General features: G+C 41.6%; 1 protein-coding gene across 2 annotated transcripts in view; it reads right to left on the bottom strand.

Annotated features, from left to right (window-relative positions):
* MAP4K3 (mitogen-activated protein kinase kinase kinase kinase 3) overlaps window positions 1-10,039 on the bottom strand; it is a 207,434-nt gene that overhangs the window by 196,389 nt on the left and 1,006 nt on the right. The window lies entirely within an intron of this gene.

Raw genomic sequence — 10,039 nt, 5'->3', positions numbered from 1 at the left:
AAGAAAAGAAGAAAGAAAGAAAGGAAAGAAAGAAAAGAAAGAAAGAAAGAAAGGAAGGAAGAAAGAAAGAAAGAAAGAAAGGATAAAATAAAAGTAAGATAAAATAAAATAATTAAAATAAAAAATAATTATTAAGAAAAAAATTTTTGAAAGAAAAAAACAGACAGAGCCCTAGGACAAATGGTGAAAGCAAAGCTATACAGACAAAATCTCACACAGAAGCATACACATACTCACAAAAAGAGGAAAAGGGGAAAAAATAATATATCTTGCTCCCAGAGTCCCCCTCCTCAATTTGGGATGATTTGTTGTCTATTAAGGTATTCCACAGATGCAGGGTGCATCAAGTTGATTGTGGAGCTTTAATCTGCTGCTTCTGAGGCTGCTGGGAGAGATTTCCCTTTCTCTTCTTTGTTCGCACAGTTCCCGGGGTTCAGCTTTGGATTTGGCCCCGCCTCTGCGTGTAGGTCGCCTGAGGGCGTCTGTTCTTCGCTCAGACAGGACGGGGTTAAAGGAGCAGCTGATTTGGCGGCTCTGGCTCACTCAGGCCGGGGGGAGGGAGGGGTACAGATGCGGGTTGAGCCTGCAGCTTCAGAGGCCATTGTGACGTTGCACCAGCCTGAATGAGCACCGTGCGTTCTCCTAGGGAAGTTGTCCCTGGATCATGGGACCCTGGCAGTGGCAGGCTGCACAGGCTCCCGGGAGGGGAGGTGTGGATAGTGACCTGTGCTTACACAGAGGCTTCTTGGTGGCAGCAGCAGCAGCCTTAGCATCTCATGCCCGTCTCTGGGATCCACACTGATAGCTGCGGCTCGCGCCCGTCTCTGGAGCTCCTTTAAGCAGTGCTCTTAATCCCCTCAAGAAAAAGTCTCTTGCCTCCTCAGCAGGTGCAGATTTTTCCCCGGACTCCCTCCCGGCTAGCCGTGGCGCACTGGCCCCCTTCAGGCTGTGCTCACGCCGCCAACCCCAGTCCTCTCCCTGCGCTCCGACCGATGCCCGAGCCTCAGCTCCCCGCTCCCGCCCGCGCCGGCGGGTGAGCAGACAAGCCTCTCGGGCTGGTGAGTGCTGGTCGGCGCCGATCCTCTGTGCGGGAATCTCTCCGCTTTGCCCTCCGCGCCCCCGTTGCCGCGCTCTCCTCCGTGGCTCCGAAGCTTCTCCCCTGCCACCCCATCTATCCCCCAGTGAAGGGGCTTCCTAGTGTGTGGAAACCTTTCCTCCTTCACAGCTCCCTCCCACTGGTGCAGGTTCCTTCCCTATTCTTTTGTCTCTGTTTTTCCTTTTTTCTTTTGCCCTACCCAGGTACGTGGGGAGGTTCTTGCCTTTCGGTAGGTCTGAGGTCTTCTGCCAGCACTCAATGGGTGTTCTATAGGAGCAGTTCCACGTGTAGATGTATTTCTGATGTATCTGTGGGGAGGAAGGTGATCTCCGCGTCTTACTCTTTCGCCATCTTCTCTCCGCAACTAACTTTTTTTTTTTTTTTTTTTTTTCAGTACACAGGTATCTCACTGTTGTGGCCTCTCTGGTTGCAGAGCACAGGCTCCAGACGTGCAGGCTCAGCGGCCATGGCTCACGGGCCTAGCTGCTCCACGTCCTGTGGGACCTTCCTGGACCGGGGCATGAACCCATGTCCCCTGCATCGGCAGGCGGACTCTCAACCACTGCACCACCAGGGAAACCCTGCAACTAACTTTTAATTGTCAAGTTGTGGAGATGTATAAGAGGAAAATACCCACAATTACCTGAAAAGGCTATTAAAATATTCTCCTTTTCCAAATAAATACATGTGAGAGACCAGATTTTCTTCACATGTCAACCGAAACAAAATATCCCAATAGGATGAATGAAGAAACACGTCTGAGAAACAGCTGTCTTCTATTTAACCAAATATTAAAGAGATTTGCAAAATGTACAACAATCCCACTCCCTTCACTCAATTTTTGTTTGGAAAATAGTTATTTTTCATGAAAATGTCATTTATGTTAACATGTAATAGGTTTATTATTCTTTTTAATAAATTAATATTTTAAAAAATTTCTCAGGTATAATTGCTAATATAGTCAATAGCAATAGATATAATTAACATAAACAACTTTGGTGTTCTCAATAATTTTAAGAGTACAAAAGGATTCTGAAACAGACTCTATTTTACAGATATTTCTGTCCTTCCTCTCTGATCCACTCTCATTACGATTGCCAGAATAATCCTGGGCACTTTCAACATTATTACTTCTTGCACAAAAGCCTTAGGGTTCCCAACATCCTGTCACTTCCTATCTACACAATTTTACCTGGCTTTCAAGAACTTTATAAATTGGCCCTGCCTTATCTAGCAAATTTTACTTCTCCATGCTCCCCAACACAAGTCTCCATGTTACTTAATCCTCCCTTTCAGTCTCTAACCCTTTACTCCTGTGGTTAAACGCTCACCTGGAAAGCACCCCCAGCCCCTATTCCCTCCTCTGCTTTCCTCCTCTCTCCCTGCCTCCTCCAATCTAAACTTTCTCATCATAAGGGCCCAGAGAGCAAAAAGGACAATGCCTTGAATGTCAGGCTTAAACTACCAATGGAGTATAAGCTTTAAAAATTTTGAATCACTATATTGTATACCTGTAACTTATATAATATTGTATAGAAACGATACTTCAATTAAAAAAAAAAAGGTGTGTACTTTAGTTTATAGGCAATGAAGAGAAGATTCTTTGAGCAGAAGGTGGATGATTTATACAGAAAGAATTTTCTTACCATCTCAAGTTTCTAAGAAGAGTTTAAACAAACTAAATAAATGTCTTCTTTAGACATACCTAAATTTACGGTCAAATCTAAGATTTTTCCAATAGACTTTAAGGACTAAGGGAGGTGATACACTGTCACATTAGGAATCCAAACCTAAAATCTCAGGTCAAGGCAGCTGGAACTCTGAAACATGGCATCTTCCAGAACCAAAAAAACTGTAAAAAACAAAAGCAGAAAACAAACATGATTTCATCTCTCAAATCTAAGGCCTTTTGGTATTGGTGAACAAAGTCCTCTTCCTGATTAGAAGTCCAATTTAATCATATTTTCAAAAAACAAAAACCAGTATGTAATAGCTATATATATTCACTAGTCACTAAATGTCTTTACTTTAAAATGACAGAGTATTCTCAAACGCATGTAAGTTATGAACATTGCTTATTATGCAAAAGACACATTAAACCTACAGATTTAGTTTAGGTCTAATAATAAACCACAATGTTTAATTCATTCTATACCCACTATGGCCAGAGATCTAGGTCAAGCCCATATGTCATCTCCACTTTAAAACCTGCTATGATTTCTCCCAACCAGAAATAATGATCTCCTTCCTCTAAACTTAGGTGGTAGCACACGGTTTATTCCTCTCATGCCAGTTCATTCATTCATTCCACAAATATTTACTGAATGTCTAAATATGTGTTAGGCACTTTTGTATGTTCTAGGGATACAGCCATGAATAAAACAAAACCACCAGCTTCCCAGACTTACACTCTAGTGGGGAAAGAAAGGCAATAAACAAATAAATATAAGGTGATACATGCCACAGTGAAAATTAGGGAGAGTAAGAGGCAAAGCTGAATTTTTTATAAAGCTAATAAAACTTATAGTTCAGGCCTCCTCACTTCCCCGGGGCCTCTATGAGTGCTGAAAGTTACTGGGACATGTAGAATGTTTCTGGTGGGGAACAGAAGTCCCGTGGAAGCACTACATGATAGCATTTTTGATCAAATGCCTAAAGAGACCTCAGAAGAAAGGGACCTGACTCTTAGGTTACAGCATTTTGTTGGGACATCTTTTCTAACTCTAAATAATTATTCACTTTCACACCAAACTTTTTATTCTAATTTATTTGTTTTCTCAACGAGGGTACCCAAATTAATGTATAAAGTTCAGGGCCTACAAAATCTGAATCCATCCCTGGTAAAGACAGAAGTGGGGAGGAGCTGTTTTTTATAGGATGGTAAGGAGCAGGCACATTAAAAGGTGACATTTGAGCTGAGACCTGAGGGAAATGAAGAAACAAACCATACAGATATTGTGGGGGGGGGCAGTTACGAGCACAGACAGCAAGTGTAAAACCACTGAGGCAGCAGCACGAGGAGCAGAGTAGGTTAGGAAGACAGGAGCAGGAGGAATACATAATAATAAACAGTATTACCGACAATTAATAATTACTGAGTATTATGTGACAGGCACTGTCCCAAGTACTTTTAAAAAAATATTTATTTATTTATTATTTATTTATTTATTTTGGCCGTGCCAGGTCGTAGTTGTGGCACGCGGGCTTCTTAGTTGCAGCATGCAGACCCTTAGTTGCAGCACGCGTGCAGGATGTAGTTCTCTGAGCAGGGATCAAACCTGGGCCCGCTGCATTGGGAGTGCAGAGTCTTACCCACTGGACCACCAGGAAAGTCCCCCAAGTACTTTTCTAAGCATCTCCATTTTACAACTGAGGAAACTGAGGCACAGAGAGAAGGATTAGGTAATTGGCTAGTGGGTGGTGAAACTAGGCAGTCTGCCTCCAGAACCTGCTCTTAAATCACTCTGCTGAATATACACTACCAAATGTAAAATAGATAGCTACTGGGAAAGCAGCCGCATAGCACAGGGAGATCAGCTCCGTGCTCTGTGACCACCTTAGAGCGGTGGGATAGGTAGGGTGGGAGGGAGACGCAAGAGGGAGGAGATATGGGGATATATGTATATGTATACGTGATTCACTTTGTTATAAAGCAGAAACTAACACACCATTGTAAAGCAATTATACTGCAATAAAGATGTTAAAAAAAAAATCACTGTGCTGTGCTACAGAGAAGTCGGTTGTCTAGATTATGGAGTGTCAAGACAATCTCTCAGCCAGTAAGAGATTTAATGTGCTAGAAAAGAGGAAATCAACACAGTTTTGATCTCAAACTATGATAGCTAAAAGTAGGTTTACAATTTATGTCCCTGTAAATAAAGTACCAAGTCTTGTCATTTTTTCTACTCCACACACAGTCCCTAGGACCTTTCCTTTCATATTACAGCTATTCAGTGTAGGATGAATGTTAAATGGACTCTCATGAGAGAATGACTAACTACTCACTCTCAATACAAAATAATTAGGTGTTGTTTCACAAGTAAATATACATACAAATCAAATCTTGGAGGTAAGTATCTCCTTTAGGGAATCAGATCCATATCAAAGTCAGGTAAGCTGTTTGTATCTACAGAAATTATCCCACAATCTGTTCCACTGTCATTTTCCACCTCAAATAACTAGTGATATGAGAAAACTCTACCTTAATTTACCTTAAATACTCAATCATTCTGAAGTTTAGGACCACTTCCTCTGGTCCCTCTAGACTTTGTCCTCCATGAAAGTAAAAATGGGCATAATCCGGATACACATGTTTTATTTCCCTTCAGCTGTTCTTTTCTAAATGCTTAAGGTCTTTATGTCCCTCATAGGAGGCGAGGTTTCAGAACTGAGTTTTCCAGAAAAGTTCTTATAAATCCTGACTATAACGAAAGAATTAGTGTTTGATGATATTAATCGGAATACCACAAGAGACGCAGTTACAAACAAGTCAACACATAATTCACTAAATACTTGAACATACAAATTAATTTCCTGATTTCACTGTCCAACCTTCAATTTTTCTCCTGTCAGCTTTCAGAGTCTCTCTACATAGATCACCATGTGAGTGCTACCTTGGAGCTTAGCCGCATTACAGCCTCTGCTTCAGAGGGAATGGCTTCCAAACAAACATAGATAAAATCAATATCAACATTTCCAAAGCATGTTCTACAAGACATCCGTTCTAAGGACAAGCAATCGATATTACAGAGAAGAATCCCATCATCAAGTAACTTTGGAGTTTGCTGGGTTAAGCAAAGTTTACCAGGTTTCTTTACCATAGGACTTCTCGGTCTCTGATACACTCATAGCACTGCTTTCCCTGGAGCATCCTGGTCACAGTTTTTTGTTTGTTTGCTTGTTTGGCTGCATCCCACAGCATGCAGGATCTTCTTAGTTCCCTGACCAGGGGTCAAACCCATGCCCCCGGCAGTGGAAGTGCAGAGTTCTAACCACGGGACTGCCGGGGAAGTCCCCTGGTCACAGTTTGGAAAATGCTTATGAAGTCCAGTCTGGAAGTAAAAGATGATGCCAAGGCTTCAAGCCTTAACAAACTGACACTACTGGGGCTTTTGACCTTGTCTCCATTTGTCAGCTGGAGATAATGGGCTAGAACTCAGAAGGCACAAGCTGGAGGCATCTGGGAGTCATTCACAGGGACAAAGCTAACACCACAAGACCAGATGAGATACTCCCTGAGGAACACATGAAGACCAGTACTTCAAAACAACCCTGCCTTACCCTACCTCTAGCTTTAGTATCGTCTCTCTAGCAATAAATCTAGAAAAACATCCGTAAATGAAGACTCTAAGGGTAGGAATAATACAAATTAAACTGGAAAACTGCCTGAGAAAAAATAGCATAATGCATGTGAAAATCATACTAATGTTGATAAATGTTGATAATGTGATATGGTATACAAAGACCTAACTTCTCCAAGCTTCTCCAAATAATCGCTTTCAAGTAACAAACCTATAGATCATTCATTCTCTTCTTTTTTGGGATCGTGGAACTCTTTGAGAACGTAATGAATACCAAAAGCCATCTCTCCAGAAAAACACACACACATACAACATTAAGCCTATAAATTTCCAAGGGTTTTATGGGCCCCCTGCAGCTCAACCAAAGCCCTTTCTAGCTGTCAACTCCCAAGCCCCTGAGTAACTCCTGCTATAGATAGTTCATCTGACAAAGCCCAGAGTTACAGCACATTTAAAAGTATGTAAGCCTTTTCTTTTTAAACTATATTTTCATGTACTTTAAGAGAGTGCAGAGGAAATGTATATTTGCATTTTTTTGGCCTCAAAAAAATTAAAACGTATTTGTTGAGTGAAACAAGTCAACACCATAAACAGAAGGGCATATGATGGTAATAATACCTTCATGACAAAACAGCTCTGAGAGGCTAATAAAAAGAGCTAATAAATTCTAGATCTTCCACATCCTAGCTAATAGCTAATAAATTCTAGATCTTTCACATCCTAGCTCAGTACTTTTTAACTAAACCATGCCACCTTAAATATAATAAGCATATTATTACACTGCATAGGATATAGTTTTCAAAATAAAAATCCCTTAAAACACCAACCTTCTAAGAATGACTATAAATAATTAGGCCTCTAACTTACTTACTTAATTGGATCATTCCATTTTTAGCACCTAAATACTGACAAATTAAGGAGCAAATTATATATACCAGCTTTTGAAAAAGAATTCTTTAAGGCACTACTCTCTAATCAACACCATTTGTATAAATAATGAAAATCGAAAACAGCAAAATACAAAAAAATCTGTTATCTTTATAGCATGAACATGACTATATACAGACAAAAATACAAATAGTTTAAGCTTTGGGTCATTCAGCAAACAGGATATGACGCCAAAAACCACACAGAGTTTCTCTGCTTTGGGCCCCTGATATTAGAAGAGTCTGGCAGGCAGGGATCAAGTATCTATTATCTGATGTCCACTTGGCAGACTCTACAAAAACAGTGAGGCCTGGCTGCACAGCAGAAGTTAGGTATTCTAACTACTACCTAAAGATCCATTCTAACTCAGAGTGTGGCTGCAACTAACATGCTAAAGTAAGTGTGTGCCTCCGTTTCTCCACTGGAAATTCGATAATACATTATCTGCCCATATGCTGGTTAAGGAAACAGTAGCTAGAGCAAACTGGTTCACATTTTGGCTTTGCCACCTACGAACTTTGGCAAGTTACTGTAACTTCCCTGTGCCTTAGTTTCTTCTGATGCAAAATGGAGTTAACAACAGCATCTCTTTCATTGGGCTATTGTAAGGATTGAGGTAATACCTGGAGAAGTCTTCGAACAGCACCTGGCAAGTAATAAGCACTCTATAAATGTTAGTTTCCATTATCATTATTTTAAACAGATGACAAGATTAATCAACTTATACCTGCACTGCACTTAGATGTCCTTAGGAAATTACAGGCCTTAATTTTTTTACATTTTAATCATGTGGCTTAACTACCAGCTGTTTTTTCTAAATATAGTAAATACATGGCCAATTATTCTTGTAAAGAACTGAAAAAGAACTTACTGTCTACACTGCCACCTAAGCCTGACACATTAGCAAAGTTTCAGTTAACTTTTCATCTCAATATAACCAGACTCCCTTTTTAAAAATTTTATTTATTGGGCTTCCCTGGTGGTGCAGCTGTTGAGAGTCCACCTGCCGATGCAGGGGACGCGGGTTCGTGCCCCGGTCTGGGAAGATCCCACATGCTGCGGAGCGGCTGGGCCCGTGAGCCATGGCCACTGAGCCTGCGCGTCTGGAGCCTGTGCTCCGCAACGGGAGAGGCCACAACAGTGAGAGGCCCGCGTACCAAAAAGAAAAAAAAAAAAAAAAAAATTTTATTTATTTATTATTATTATTATTTTGTGGCTGTGTTGGGTCTTCGTTGCTGTGTGCAGGCTTTCTCTAGTTGTGGTGAGCGGGGGCTACTCTTTGTTGCGGTGTGCAGGCTTCTCATTGTGGTGGCTTCTCTTGTTGAGGAGCATGGGCTCTAGGCACGCGGGCTTCAGTAGTTGTGGTGCGTGGGCTTCAGTAGTTGTGGCTCGTGGGCTCAGCAGTTGTGGCTCACGGGTTCTAGAGCGCAGGCTTAGTAGCTGTGGCACATGGGCTTAGTTGCTCCCCAGCATGTGGGATCTTCCCAGACCAGTGCTCGAACCTGTGTCCCCTGCATTGGCAGGTGGATTCTTAACCATTGTGCCATCAGGGAAGCCCTAACCAGACTCCCTTAACCAACTCTAAGCTACCTGGATTCACTCACTTCAACTTTCACAATCACTACAAATTCCAAGCACAATACCGTAATGGTTATGCTTACAATGGCCTCCTAACTGCTCTTTACCTCTGACCCCCCCATCTCCACTCCCCACACTGTAGTAGGTAAAGCTTGAAAGCTTGCAAAAATCCAAGTCTAATTTCACTCTCCTACTTAAAACCCTGCAATGGTTCCTTATTGTCCTAAAGAGAAGTCCCACCTCCTTACAAGACCAAAGAGGCCTGAATGATCTAGGGTCATCCTCCCTCTCTGGCTACTGAGGCCACATAGGCCTTCTTTCAAATCCTCACCCTGTTCTTTGGGGCCTCCAAGCCTCTATCTGGCATAATTCCCTCTCCCCATTGCCTCTGAGTCCCCAGAGGAGATGAAGTCCTCCTGTTATATGCTCTCCTAACCCTAATCCTAATCCTCTCCTCTCTGCAGCACGAAAGAAAACTCAATAAAATAATTATTTAAATCGTTGTTTAATGTTGTTCTTGTCCAAAAAATATAAACAAGTAAGACTTGGGAACATGTCTCTCTTTTAGCGCTACAACCCAAGTGCTTAGATAGATGCACAGTACCTTATACACAGTAGGTGTGTCACATAGGTGACAACATAGACACCTGTGTTGTCTATGGAGAAAAGTGGTGTTATAACTGATGATGGAAAGCAAATCATCCATAAAACAAGACTAATGCAGAATACTGGCTGCACTGTATTAAATATCTAAGTTACCATATGCATTACAAGTGAAGTAAAAGTAAAAACCTACTGCTTAAAGGTGGGCAAAATAAAGTTAAGACTCAACTTTCCAAAGTAAAGTTAAGTTTCTTTGTGCATCCTCAGGTGTTATGTGAAACAGGCGGAGTTCCACTTCAGTTACCAGTAAGAAGATACACAACCAAATCAAGACTGCTGCCACATTTGGCACAAGCCTGCCCTTCTTGGCAGTCTCTGTGAGGCCAAGAGTTGAGCTGGCCAGAGGAGCATGATTTATCTGCCACATTTAGAAGTGGTCCCTCTACAACAGGAATGCTATGCTACTAACAGGCTTTGAATTCTAACCTTGCCAAACCAGTACCTTTCCTAAGTATTCAATTCACTTATATATATA

This window comes from Lipotes vexillifer, unplaced genomic scaffold, assembly GCF_000442215.2.
Source record: "Lipotes vexillifer unplaced genomic scaffold, Lipotes_vexillifer_v1.1 scaffold278, whole genome shotgun sequence".
In the NCBI taxonomy this organism is placed as follows: domain Eukaryota; kingdom Metazoa; phylum Chordata; class Mammalia; order Artiodactyla; family Lipotidae; genus Lipotes; species Lipotes vexillifer.
Note: the sequence above shows the minus strand (reverse complement) of the source record. Positions and strands in the feature narration are given on the sequence as shown.